A 12620-nucleotide genomic window follows, 5' to 3' on the forward strand; every position below is an offset into this window, starting at 1 on the left:
TCATTGTTGATTTTTGTTGATTTTTGTGAACATCATGTGGACATTTCCGCGGGTGTTTTTGCGGATATTTTTGCGGATATCTTGTATATAAAGTCGTAGAGAACTTGACCGTAACTGGTTCAAACCGGAAATGGCCAACTTCTGGAACTATAGCTGGAGACAGGCCCCCTCTTGAGCAGTTATCCGCTCAGCAATTTCACCCAATTTAGCTTCATGAAACTCCATGTCCTTGTTTGGGTTGTATAGTGTGAGGGCCAACTCGGTTTCTAAATAACCCTGTTGGTATAGAAGACGGGCTACCTCACGACGTACTTCGTCACTGACATTGTCACCATTAACTATATTGAGAAGTCGTTCATATGTTATTGTCAATCTATTGCGTAGCGGCTGCCACATTTGTTGGTATTCTTCCTCTCCGAACATTTCGTGTCTAAACAATAGTAAGATTTAAACCTCACTAAAGCAAAGCTATAACCAAATTACGCGCGCAATAGCACGCCACAGTCTTTTTTAACATGACCCACTTTCACCCTTTTACCTTCAAAAAGGGGTGGAATCAATGGATTAATGATACGTTTTCGCCTTCCCTTAAAACCCCCTCCCCCCCCCCCTCTTCCTCTCCCATTTTGTTGCCCCATTCACAGCCATGCTGTGACCAGTTCTCAAAACACAAAAATCAGATTCCGGAGGAATCGAACCATACATATTTAGGGACACACTCCCATTATCAAAATACCAAAATCAGATTCCGTAGGAATCGCATATGACCTATTCTTAGGATTTTTTATATCCATTCTCAAAAATAAAAATCAGATTCCGTAGGAATCGAAACCAACCATTACACCTTGTTCACTTAAGTACACGATATGATTATTATTAGGGTATTCTTGTCCTTTTTTGGACTTTTCTTTGGTTTTTTTTTGGATTTTTTGGATTGGACCAAGTGTTATCGCGAAATTTGCCGTTATCCTGTAATTATTGGTGTGGAGATGTCCTTAAAACCCGGACAAAACTCCACTCTATAATGAAAATAATTTGATATAAAGGAAACTGTCTATTTGGAGCTGAAAAGGGATCTCAACGGGAATAGCGACTCCTTATGGAGGTTTTGGTTCCTTAATTGTTCCGAATTCACGCTTGGAGAAGTTGCAACTGATAGTAGGAGGATGTCTGAAATACACAGCAAGATATTGTTTCATTGTTAAGATTATTATTTATTTGCACATATAACATTGTATCGGCTTGGCAAGCGTCAAAGTACACCAGTGGCTCCACAACCCTTAAAGGGTTATGCCAACTATCTGGTACAATGTTGCATGGAATTTTTATTGTAAAATATTGTCTCCATTCAATTTAAACTGGCCTGGTAACTAGGTGGAGATGAAGTTCGGCCAATTCCATGCTAGGTACTTAATAATTGTTATTATGTATATTATTATCTAACCTGCACCAAACACAACAAACCAGATGAATCAAACAAATCAAGCATAGTAACATAATTTATAATATATATCTAATAAAATATGTTGTACCTTTGAGGAAAATAAATCTTATCTTATCTTATCTTATCTATTAAATATGAGTATATAATTTCCAGTAATTCTAGGCAGTTATTGAATATAACCTTCCCTGGACTTTTTATAAGCTTCGATTTAAAAAGAATCCTTTATCGGTTAGCGAGATCTTTTCAAACAGACATGTATAAAAATCTTCATTATTAATTTTTTTCAGATGTTGAGAAGTTAACAACCCTTGATGAGAACAAGAAAAAGAAATAAAAAAATTAATAATATTTATTGTATTTTTGAAAATTTCGAAAAATAAGAGTTTAAATGTCTTTACTAGGTATTGTTCTAGTTGAAATTAAAATATAAATACTTTTAACAGATTGACTTTTTTTATGATATTTACTTTTTATGATGTATAATTTTTAAGTAGTAAAGTTACTCTATAATAAGAAATGTCCATTTTTGTTTAAGGGATTAGTTAACAGTCTTAACAGTTTTACCTCTTGTAAGTACAAGTTCAATGATTTAAAAAAATAAATTTCGTGGAACTATCCCTTTTTTTTTGATTATTAAATATTTCCTTATGCTGTTTGCTTATTATTATTAGATTTTAGAAGTAGCAAAGCTAATTTATAATTTGTCTGTCCATTACTTCATTGTGGAAATGTGATTTTCTCGCCTGCCATTGAAGTTTCATCAAAAATTTGCAGTGAAGATTCCTATGACATGTGGAGATAGTTTACACTGTTTTAAAAAGAAACAAAGCGAAGCTTTTCTATATTTAGAGTCACTCCATCTATTTGTCTGTAATGGTTAGCTCTTTTAATAAATTTAGATATGTCATAACTGTCCTGTTGATTTAAAACTTTGCATGCTGACTCCTATATCAGTTAGGTACGTTTTAGGAAGCATAAAAACTCTCTAATTGTTACCAGAAAGTCCTTACATGCTGATATAAAACTTTTTTGTCAACAACTTTTTTGTGATATAATTACCTATTCTATTTATAAAATTTTTTGAATTAAGATTCTTAAGACAGGACATAAGCAAGGAATCTGTAATCAAATCCTTAAAATCAAAGTTTGTCCTATCATTTTACCTTGTACTAGCAGCTATGCCTAGAGGCCTCTAGGGGCCCTTGTGGAGAGTTAGGATTAGTCTACCCCCTCCACTAATTTTCATGAAAATTAAAAAAAAATATTTGGTTGGTTGTCATTTTTTCTAGGAGCGATTTATCTTTGGTGGGTGGTAGTACACTCCTCCAAAAAAATTATAAGCCATCCCAGGACCTACGAGAAGCTAAATTGTAAAGGAGAACCAAATCTGTTCAGCGGTTAGTGAGATCCCTTGCAATAGACAACAAAACCTGACTACTATAGGGTCAAGCGGGGCATTAACCGGTAAGGGGCATTACCGGTAATTTTTTACCCACCTTCAGAAAATGACATTTTTCTCCATGTTCTAGTCGACTGACAGAAAAAAACATAAAAGCAAATTTGTTCCTAATTAAATTGCCTACAAAAAAGTATGAAATGAAATTTTTGTGAGATGAATTTTAAGGGTACTTTTTGGGTCTCAAAGTCGGACGAAAAATTTTTTTCTTCAAAATTTTTTTCACCTAGGTGTATAAAGATCGACCTACACAAAAATTGGTAAGACCTAGAACTGATCCGTAAAAACCTTTTGAACTAAGAATTGCCCGCTCTTTCCAAATCCGTTGAGAGCTTAAATGTAGAGTTAATATTTTTTTCAAAAATGACCAAAGTTCGCGCGGGGTATTTTTCGGTAACGTCGAAAAAAAAATTCAAATTCGATTTTTAAGATCAATTTTCAGGTTTTCTTTTGTAAAATCTAAAATTCAATATGGGCTTTTTAAGAATTAGGCCAAAAAGTGAATAGAACAGGTTTTTTTATATAAAAAAATTTAAATTTTATTTTTTAAGAAAATTTTTGTGAGAAAAAAATCGAAATTTCTCGTCTTTTAAAAAAAATGATTTTTGACATAGAAGGAATAGTCCGATCTTTATGAAATTTTTTGTGGATAATCCCTATAACCTATACTAATTATGATTATTCATGTTTGACTGGCCGTTTGGCCGTTTTTCATCGATTTTTTTTAGGTTGAAAAGACGTTACCCACAATGCCCCACCGTGGGGCATTTATCGGTAATTTCTTTGAGTCCAATTATGACAAACTTCTAAAAGTCCTAGGATAACGTCCTATTAGGACCTGATAGTCCTTTCCGTAAGCTTTCTAATGGTCTTGGTCCCATTTAAAAATATTAATATTTACCCCATTTTTTTTTCAAAAAACCAAAAAAATTACCGGTAATGCCCCGCCTCACCCTATGTAATAGGATTCACGAAATTTTGCTAAAAATTTATGTATTATTTATTTCAGATAGGCGAAGCTTTTCTATAATTAGGGTTTGTCCGCCTGTCCATGACAGTAAGCTCTGTTCTTCGTTTATCTACTCATGTTAGAATTGTCCTATTGATTTCAAAGTTTGCATGACGATTCCTATAACCGTTAGGTACAATCTAAAAAGCGTAGCAACTATATAATCTTTACTAAAAAGTCTTTATTTTTCACTAAATTCCGTAAAGGTGTGTGTTTTAAGACTTTAAAATAGGAGTAGAACTCTAAAATTTGTTATGACAGTTGCTCTAATATGGTACTATATAAAACTGTAAAGAAATGGCGGCAAAACCTTTGCTGGCGGCAAAAAAAAACAGTATGCCCTACAAAATTTTTGTTTCCTTTTTCTTGCTAAATTACCCAAATTTGAATAAGAGAGGGGTAGGTTTCTGGTAGAATCCGTAAAAGTGTGTGTTTTAAGACTTAAAAATAGTAGTAGAACGATAATATTCACAAAGTATGTGTATTTCTTATTGAAGAGAACTATAGACAATATTTTTTTTTAAAGTTAACATACATTTTTATCGTTCTACTACTGTTTTTAACTTATAACACATAACCTTTAAGGATTTTACCAGACACCTACCCCTCTCTTTAAGACAATCTTATTATTTTCTAAAATAGCTGACCTTTTATTTGCTCTGGACACTTGTGATTTCTTTGATTTTAATTTTAGAAACATGTCCCAACTCTATCAAATAAAGTTTGTTACAAATGATTCAAAATTGTCTAATTTGGCGAGAAATGCGGAATTTTTTTTGCAGTTTTCGGCAGGAGTAGTGATTCCACCGCCGTTTTTTTTTTTTAAATCCACTTTAAACCGCATTATAGCAACTACAATGCCAAATTTTAGAGTTCTACTTCTATTTTAATGTTCTAAAACACACACCTTTACGGAATTCCCCCTTTAGGAAATATTTTGTTTAGTCTTAGCAATTGATGTTCTGTTTAGAAAGTTCTTACAGAGTTATTGTTTGTTTTTCCTTCCTTGTGATTTTAAGAGCTTCACTTTTATGGATGTTCATCCGGCCTTGTTTTTCTATGCTGCTTATGGACATTTTCATCCTTATTATTAACGTCTAATAAGATAGAAGTTGGATAGGTTTAATCCAACATATTAAACTTGACGTATAGGATGTATAAATCAAGAAAATCTTTTCCAAATTAAGTATTTTATTGATCAAAACACAAAAACGCAATATATATGTATATAAAAGGAATTCTAATCTTCACTAAAAATACAAACATAATCAATTACAAAAGCTTAGGGTTTACAAACAGACATGTATAAAAATGTTCTATGTTTTTCTATGCTGCTTATGGACATTTTCATCCTTATTATTAACGTCTAATAAGATAGAAGTTGGATAGGTTTAATCCAACATATTAAACTTGACGTATAGGATGTATAAATCAAGAAAATCTTTTCCAAATTAAGTATTTTATTGATCAAAACACAAAAACGCAATATATATGTATATAAAAGGAATTCTAATCTTCACTAAAAATACAAACATAATCAATTACAAAAGCTTAGGGTTTACAAAATTTAAAGGAGTCATTCAATGATATTTTCAGGTGAAATTAAAAGTAAGATCAAATCCATAGAAATTTTGAGAAATTAGCTTTTACTGTAAAGTGTTTTAAAACTTATTTATATATAAATACTGATATTGTTTCTGGAGATAAAAATTAGATTTAAAAAACTACGATAAAAATAGAACAAAAAAATATGATGAAAGCCATTTAACATTGCATTAATGTTTTAAATAGATAGAATGACACGAATTACAACATTAATAAAAAAAAATAGCAAACATGGTCAAAATGAATTATTGAAATACTAGCGGCTACGCCCCTAGAAGCCTCTAGTAGCCCTTTAAATGTTTGTTTTTTTGTTGCGTTCAAGTTTCTACGATATGTAGCGTAAGAGTATCTTTATACGCTACCTCACAATGATACGTAGGAGTCTCTATACAAAATTCGATTATAATAAAAATTTCGATTTATTTCTCTTGGGAGGGTGGTGGTACACTCCCCCAAAATAGTTAAAAACCTTCCCGGGACCTATGAGAAGCTACCCTGTTAAGGAGAACCCGATCAGTTCAGCGGTTAGCGAGATCCTTGAGTACAAACATACAAACACACAGACAAACATTCTGTTACTTTATATAAGGATTTACTAGAAAAAAGGAATCGACTTAACTGAAATACATATGAAAGAAAGATGTAAGAGACAATGTCCGATAAATTGATGAAAATTGCCAATGATGATAAACAAAATTATCCCTTCTGTAGGTTAAAATTAGTGATTAAATCATTTGAACACGCAACTATATGAACCAGTCAATTAAAATTCACTAATGTCCCCAAAGTTGGTAAACTAACAAATAAGAAAACATAATTTAAAAATGACGGGGACTAGTGTAATAATCAGTCAATAGTCTCTTCTCTCTAACTGAGTAATCCTTATTCCAAAGTAACAGGATGTTTGTCTGTTTGTTTTCTGTGTGTCTGTACCAAAAGATCTCGCTAACCGCTGAACCGATCGGGTTCTCCTTAACATGGTAGATTCTCATGGGTTCTGGGAAGGTTTATAACTATTTTGGGAGAGGGTACAACCACCCTCCCAAGAGAAATGACCAAAAAATCGAAAATTAAGAATAAAGAGGTAACATAGAGACTTTAACAAACAAAAACATCTAAAGTGCCACTAGAGGCCTCTAGGGGGCATAGCCGCTAGTTAATAACATATAGGCTTTACAAAGTAAAAAATGATGATATATTTAGTTTTGCTTAGTTCAATATGTATACATAAATCTCTGCAAAATATCAACCAATATAAGTACATAATACATCTATAACAAATAAATCACAAAAGTTAGTATCAAAGAATTAAATCATCTTTAGTGTAAACTTTTTTTAAAATTTTCAATAACGAAGCTTTTTGTAATGGATAGCTCTTAGCATCTTATAGTTCATTTAGGCATGTAATAATTGTCTTATTGATTGAGAATTGCCATGATGATTCCTTTAACTGTAAGGTATGATTCAGATTATCCTTACCAGAAACATAATATGTCCAATAAAAATATGTAATTTTGGGAACATTTTTTTTGGCAACAATATATGTTTGTGGGCCAAAAAATAGTCTAATGCCATAAACCATATCCAGACTTTTTACAATAATAAAATAGCCCAAAACCATCCCGAGCCCTATAAAAAGCTTTATTGTAAAAAGGACCAAGATTATTTGCTACAAACAAAAAAGCTTATTAATTTATATAATTATTTTCTGATTTTTGGATTAACAATTCCCATGACAACAAGGTACAGCGTTTTAAGAGGAGGTTCTTTACAGTCAAGTCATAAAAATGTAAGTATGTCCTATACATACAATTAATAACTTGCTCTTTAAGTACTGAAACTGACATACTAATGTTAACGTTTATTTTTGAGCTTCGCTTTTATATATGTTGTCATCCTTGTTTTGTTAAAGGGGGGGGGGGATGTGGTTACTCATGCCACGACATACCAGTAATTTTATTTTGGGTGTTACTCCCTTAGTTTTAGAGATATTTGCAGGGGCGTCCAAGCTTTTTTATTTTGGGGTGGTAAATATTTTGTAAGGAGGGTAATTTGGTTTGGGGGGGGGGGGGATTAATTGTGCGCGGAGCGTTCCGCAAAATTTATTTACCCCCCCCCCCAAAATTTTTACCACGGTGGTAAAATTTTCTTGGGGAGGGGGGTAATTACCCCCCGCTAAAATCTGATGGCAGGGATAAATATTTTCAACCCCCCCCCCCCCTACAAAAAAAACTTACCCCCGGGTTAAAATTTTTTTTGGGGGGTAATTTAATAATTATATAAAGGTACCTAGCTAATTATGAAATATTTAGTAGGGAAATTGCGCGCGAAGCTCGCCAAATTTTTTTTGTTAGGGATCATTTTTTTGGTATCTTTAAAAAAAAACAGCGACGGTCGTGGTATGAGTCACCACATTCCCCCCCCCCTCTTTTACCTATATTGAAAAGAAACCTAGTATATTTAACTGAAAAAGAAATGTGCTTAAAATTAATTGCTCTCGTTCATAAATGAATTTAATGATTTAATAAAATTCAAAATTTCCCGAAAGCATAGGCATGCAATTGCTACTTGAAACTAAGAAATGTAAGATGTAAAAGTTTGTTTTTCAAAAAGTGACACTTCCAACTTCTCACTGTGTTTTTATTTCTTCTAGATTTTGAATAATAAGCTTCTGTTTGTTTTATGAAATCACAGTCAACGACATCATCTAAACAAAAAAAATAATATTATTTATATTGTTTGAAAACAACATAAATGTCAATTTTGGGCCGATTTTAAATAAAGTTGGATGGATACACTTCCCCTCCTTGACAATGGTCTGAAAATTGAATTTTGGGACCTTCCCTCTAGGGGCTAGTGGGGCAAAAGACTCCCCCAAACACTAAAAATTTAGGTTCTGAGCTTATTTTTAGAGATATTGAGATGAAATCTGTAATGATTACTTAGTTTGGTTATTTTTAAAAAGGTTTCTGAAGAAAAACCATCTCAATATCTCTAAAAATAAGCTCAGAACCTAAATTTTTAGTGTTTGGGGGTATTTGCTCAACTAGCCCCTAGAAGGAAAGTCCCAAAATGAAATTTGTAATGATTACTTAGTACGGTTATGTTGGAAAAGTTTATTTAAAAAACAGGTTGATATATTTAAATATAAGCTCAAAACTCAAAGTTTTAGTGTTTGGGGGTCTTTTGCTCCACTAGCCACTAGAAGGAAAGTCCCAAAATGAAATTTGTAATGATTACTTAGTTTGGTTATGTTAAAAAAGTTTTCTGAAAAAAAATCATCTCAATATCTCTAAAAATAAGCTCAGAACCTAAAAAAAAGCCTGTGCACGCCACTAAATAAGAGGTTTTGTCAATTCATTTTAAACATGTTTGACGTAAATAACCCGCAACCGTGGCTCAACACGTAGCGCAACTGCTCGTCGTTGAGAAGGTAATAGGTTCAAATCTCGATCCGTTACTGCGAAATAACTAAAGACATTAAAAATGGTTCCTACTGCTGCTATGTCAGATGCGCAACGTAAATAGTTAATTAATTTGATATGATTAATCAACAAAAAATGTACCTCAAAAGGGATTCACATTCTTGGCTAAAACGTCGTACATTTTCATTTTGTTTCTAAAATCAAATTGTAGTTTTGTTAAATATTGAATATTTATTTAAAGTTTTATGTGTCATCCCTTTACACGCACTCTCCCCCACATATCTCGTTTTGACGTAATTGGTTTCAGCATTTACTTATAAAAGTGTACTTAGGGTTATAGAATACATTCTCCCGTTATTTATTCAGAGTATCATAAAAAGTTTACTTAGAAGCCGTGGTAAAAGAATACATTGCATACAACCATCATTTTATATTATAACAATCCTACTAATTATAAGAAATAAGTTTTTTTTGTCGAAAGCTTATACATTTTTATTAAACCTATTTTAAGTTCTCCTTTGAAGGGAAGTTTAACACAGGCCCAGGGACAGTTTTAAGCAATTTTATTTTTAAACTTAAGCTAGTAAGCCTTGAAATGTTTTTACATAAATTTTCAACCTATTGCTGACGCGTGTGAAATCAGATTGAACAAATACAAACAATAACAAACGCCCATATGGTTTATAATGTAAATAAAGTCCTTGGGCCCTGGATTTTCATTTTATATCTCAATTTTCTTTTAAAAGTAAAGTTTTGTCAAAAAAAAGTGAAAAACATTTATTAGAATTATAAAGATATAAATTTTAGGTTTTACAAAAATTTAAATTAAAAAATTATATTTTGGATATCTAGGGATTAAATATAGTAAAATTTGTTGGGAAAATTTGGTTTGTTTCCGATGATCGGGAGAACAAAAGAATGCTCATTTTTATGAAAATATTTTATTAAAATGACTGAACTTTTTGCTGTAAATGTATAGCAAATATAATAGATCATTGGTTTTTAAACAATTTAATTCTTAAATGTTATTGATTCTAGAGATTTAAACAATTTTTCTTTTGTCACTATATCTGCATAAACACAGCGGTATTTGGTTAATAATTTTTTTAAATAAACCAAACTTTTTCATTACATTTTAAAGAAAGTTCAAAGACAAATATTAATAAAGATATATTACAAAAATATTTTCTAAGTATCATTTTTTTTGTTTTTATCTGCAAGCGAAGAAATGGTTTATTTTCTCTTAGTTTAATTGATTCTCAAATTTTAACATTATTTTCATGTGAAAATACTCTTGGCATTTTAAACTGATTTTTTTCTAACTTAGTTGAACTTTTAAGGCATTATACTTTGAAAATTACTTTAAAAATACAAAAAGGTAAACGAAAATGAATTTTGAAAAATTAAATTCGCGATCACTTTAACTACGTGGAATGAACAACTTTTTGTTTCTAATTTGGAAAGGAATATTTTAGTTAAAATTATGGGAACAGAGAAACTTACTTTGCAGCATCTGGATTTCAACATTTTTGTAACAGAATTGGAGGGTATCAAGTTTTTAGAGGAACCGAAGGCGGCTGTTAGAAGTTATTTTGGGGATTTGTTAAAACAGGAAGCTAGATTTGATTTGAATGCTATGTTTTTGGCTAGTAGAGAAAGGAATGAGAGGATGATGGAACTTTTTAGTATTTCTAGATGTGCTCAAACAGAAGTTAGATCAAATGTACAGATGCATCATGGGTTCAGAATTATATACCTGGGAGAAATTGCTAAGTATGAAAAGTGTACAGCGGTTGAAATTCCAGTAAAGTTAGGTGTGGATTATGGATGTGCAGTAGGACATTTGCTGGTGGATTATAAAGGTGAGACAGTTGGAATACAAGAATATAGTAGAATGATTGTTGCAGTAGAGGACATAAAATTGTTAAATTGCTCGCAAAGTCCGGTATTTTTGAAGTTGACAGCCAATTTGTTCCTTGGGAATCAGGGGCAGGGACTCGAACTTCTGCACATTGCCAATGAAAAATCTGAACATGTGGGACAAAAGATTTTTCTGAACGATGAAAGGGTGTTTATTGCTGATTTTAATAAGACTATTAAATATCAGGGGTTAGAGGATTTTGAGGATTTTAATGGACAAGCTTCTAAGTTGGATTTTGTTGATCATAAGTTGTCATTTTTCGAACAGGTTACAGGTACTTGGTTTGGTTTAGAACATTTGTTCAAAGATATACTACCATTGTTTGCTAAGTTTGTTTTGATTGTGTTAATGTTGTTGTTAGGTATAATTCCTATGTTGGCATTGTTGTATTGTTGTTGTTCATGGTGTTATAAAAAAAGATTTACTGAGGAAGAATTTAATGCTAGATCTTAAATTCTGATGCTGAAATTTAATTATATTGTATTTTTGCAGGTTGGTTACGGCGGCAACAATGAATCAAAAGTTATTGAGCAACGAAGAAGATGGCCGCCACAAACAATCTGTCAATGAAGGAAATCAAGTCAAACCTGGTCTACCGGTGTCTGCATTGGTCAGCAACTCTGCATCTCGGCTGGTGTTGGTAATGTCGCGCGTTGAGCTGCCCACGTTGAGTGTGGGCAGGGCGACGAGGAACATATTTTTGAGCAGTGAGGACATGCCACTGGCAGATTTAGCTCGTCTTATTGATAATGAACCAAGGTTTAAGTTGAATTTAGTAAACATGCTTTCGGTGCAGTTAGAGATGGGGAGATGCATCAACTCCATAGACTGGCCTGTGGACAGGATCCCTATCTTTACCAGCCAGAATTCAAGACACCTCAACCTGATGGCGGCTGGTGAGCATTCTAAAGCTATAAACAGAAAGTTGTCATGGAATGAGACAACTAGTTTGAATAAGTTGAGTGCAACCATATTTCTCTCTAAGCTTGTTTGCGAAATTTTACCAAGTTTGGTGTTGCTTGCTAAGATTGAATACCTGGATGGAGATGAGAGAAAAAGCTGTCAAACGTTGGGCGAATTGTTACCCATAATCAAACATATGGGGGAACTTGAGGATTGGCATCAACTTTCAAAAATTGACGTCATACCTGCAGATGGTAAAATGAGCCTTCAGACGGTGTTGAGAACGGTGGGTAATAGCGTTGATCTGAGGTTGAAGACGCAGGTTGTGTCAGCTATCCGGCTCCTGGCACATTGGAAAGACGTCGTGAATAAAGTATCCTTTATTCTGAAGCAAATGCCATCCACAACTTTGTTCGAGTTACAGAAAGATTGGCTTGATGGAAAGTCTGAACAGGATTTGAGTGCTAAAGTGTTTATTGACTCTATTCAGGTGAATGAATACATGAACTTATCGGTCTACATTCCACGCATTGTAAATGTGAATTCGGTGAGTTTAATCACCAGTGGAGAGATGCCAGCTGAGATACGTTATGTTAGATTGGATGGACAAAGAGAAATAATTGATAACCTGGTGAGTGCCACATACGCAGGTAGTCTGGTGAATGATAAAGTAGACGCAAGAGTTTTGACCTGGGAAATGCAGATGCGCTGCAAGCGTCTCCGTCCGACTCTAGCCAAGCAGATATTGTTATGTGATCCAGATACTACTTTAGAGAATGTAGTAAAGGAACTTAGATTGGAGTTGGATGGAAAAGTTTATACAAGTTTGTTGACAACCAATATTGAGTGGAAGTTTA

General features: G+C 32.9%; 1 protein-coding gene across 1 annotated transcript in view; it reads right to left on the reverse strand.

Moving 5' to 3' along the window:
- The window catches only part of LOC145307558 (uncharacterized), a 125374-nt gene that overhangs the window by 108846 nt on the left and 3908 nt on the right, over nt 1-12620 (reverse strand). The window lies entirely within an intron of this gene.

This window comes from Acartia tonsa, chromosome 15 (genome assembly GCF_053477335.1).
Source record: "Acartia tonsa isolate MP-2025a chromosome 15, ASM5347733v1, whole genome shotgun sequence".
Classification (NCBI taxonomy): Eukaryota; Metazoa; Arthropoda; class Copepoda; order Calanoida; family Acartiidae; genus Acartia; species Acartia tonsa.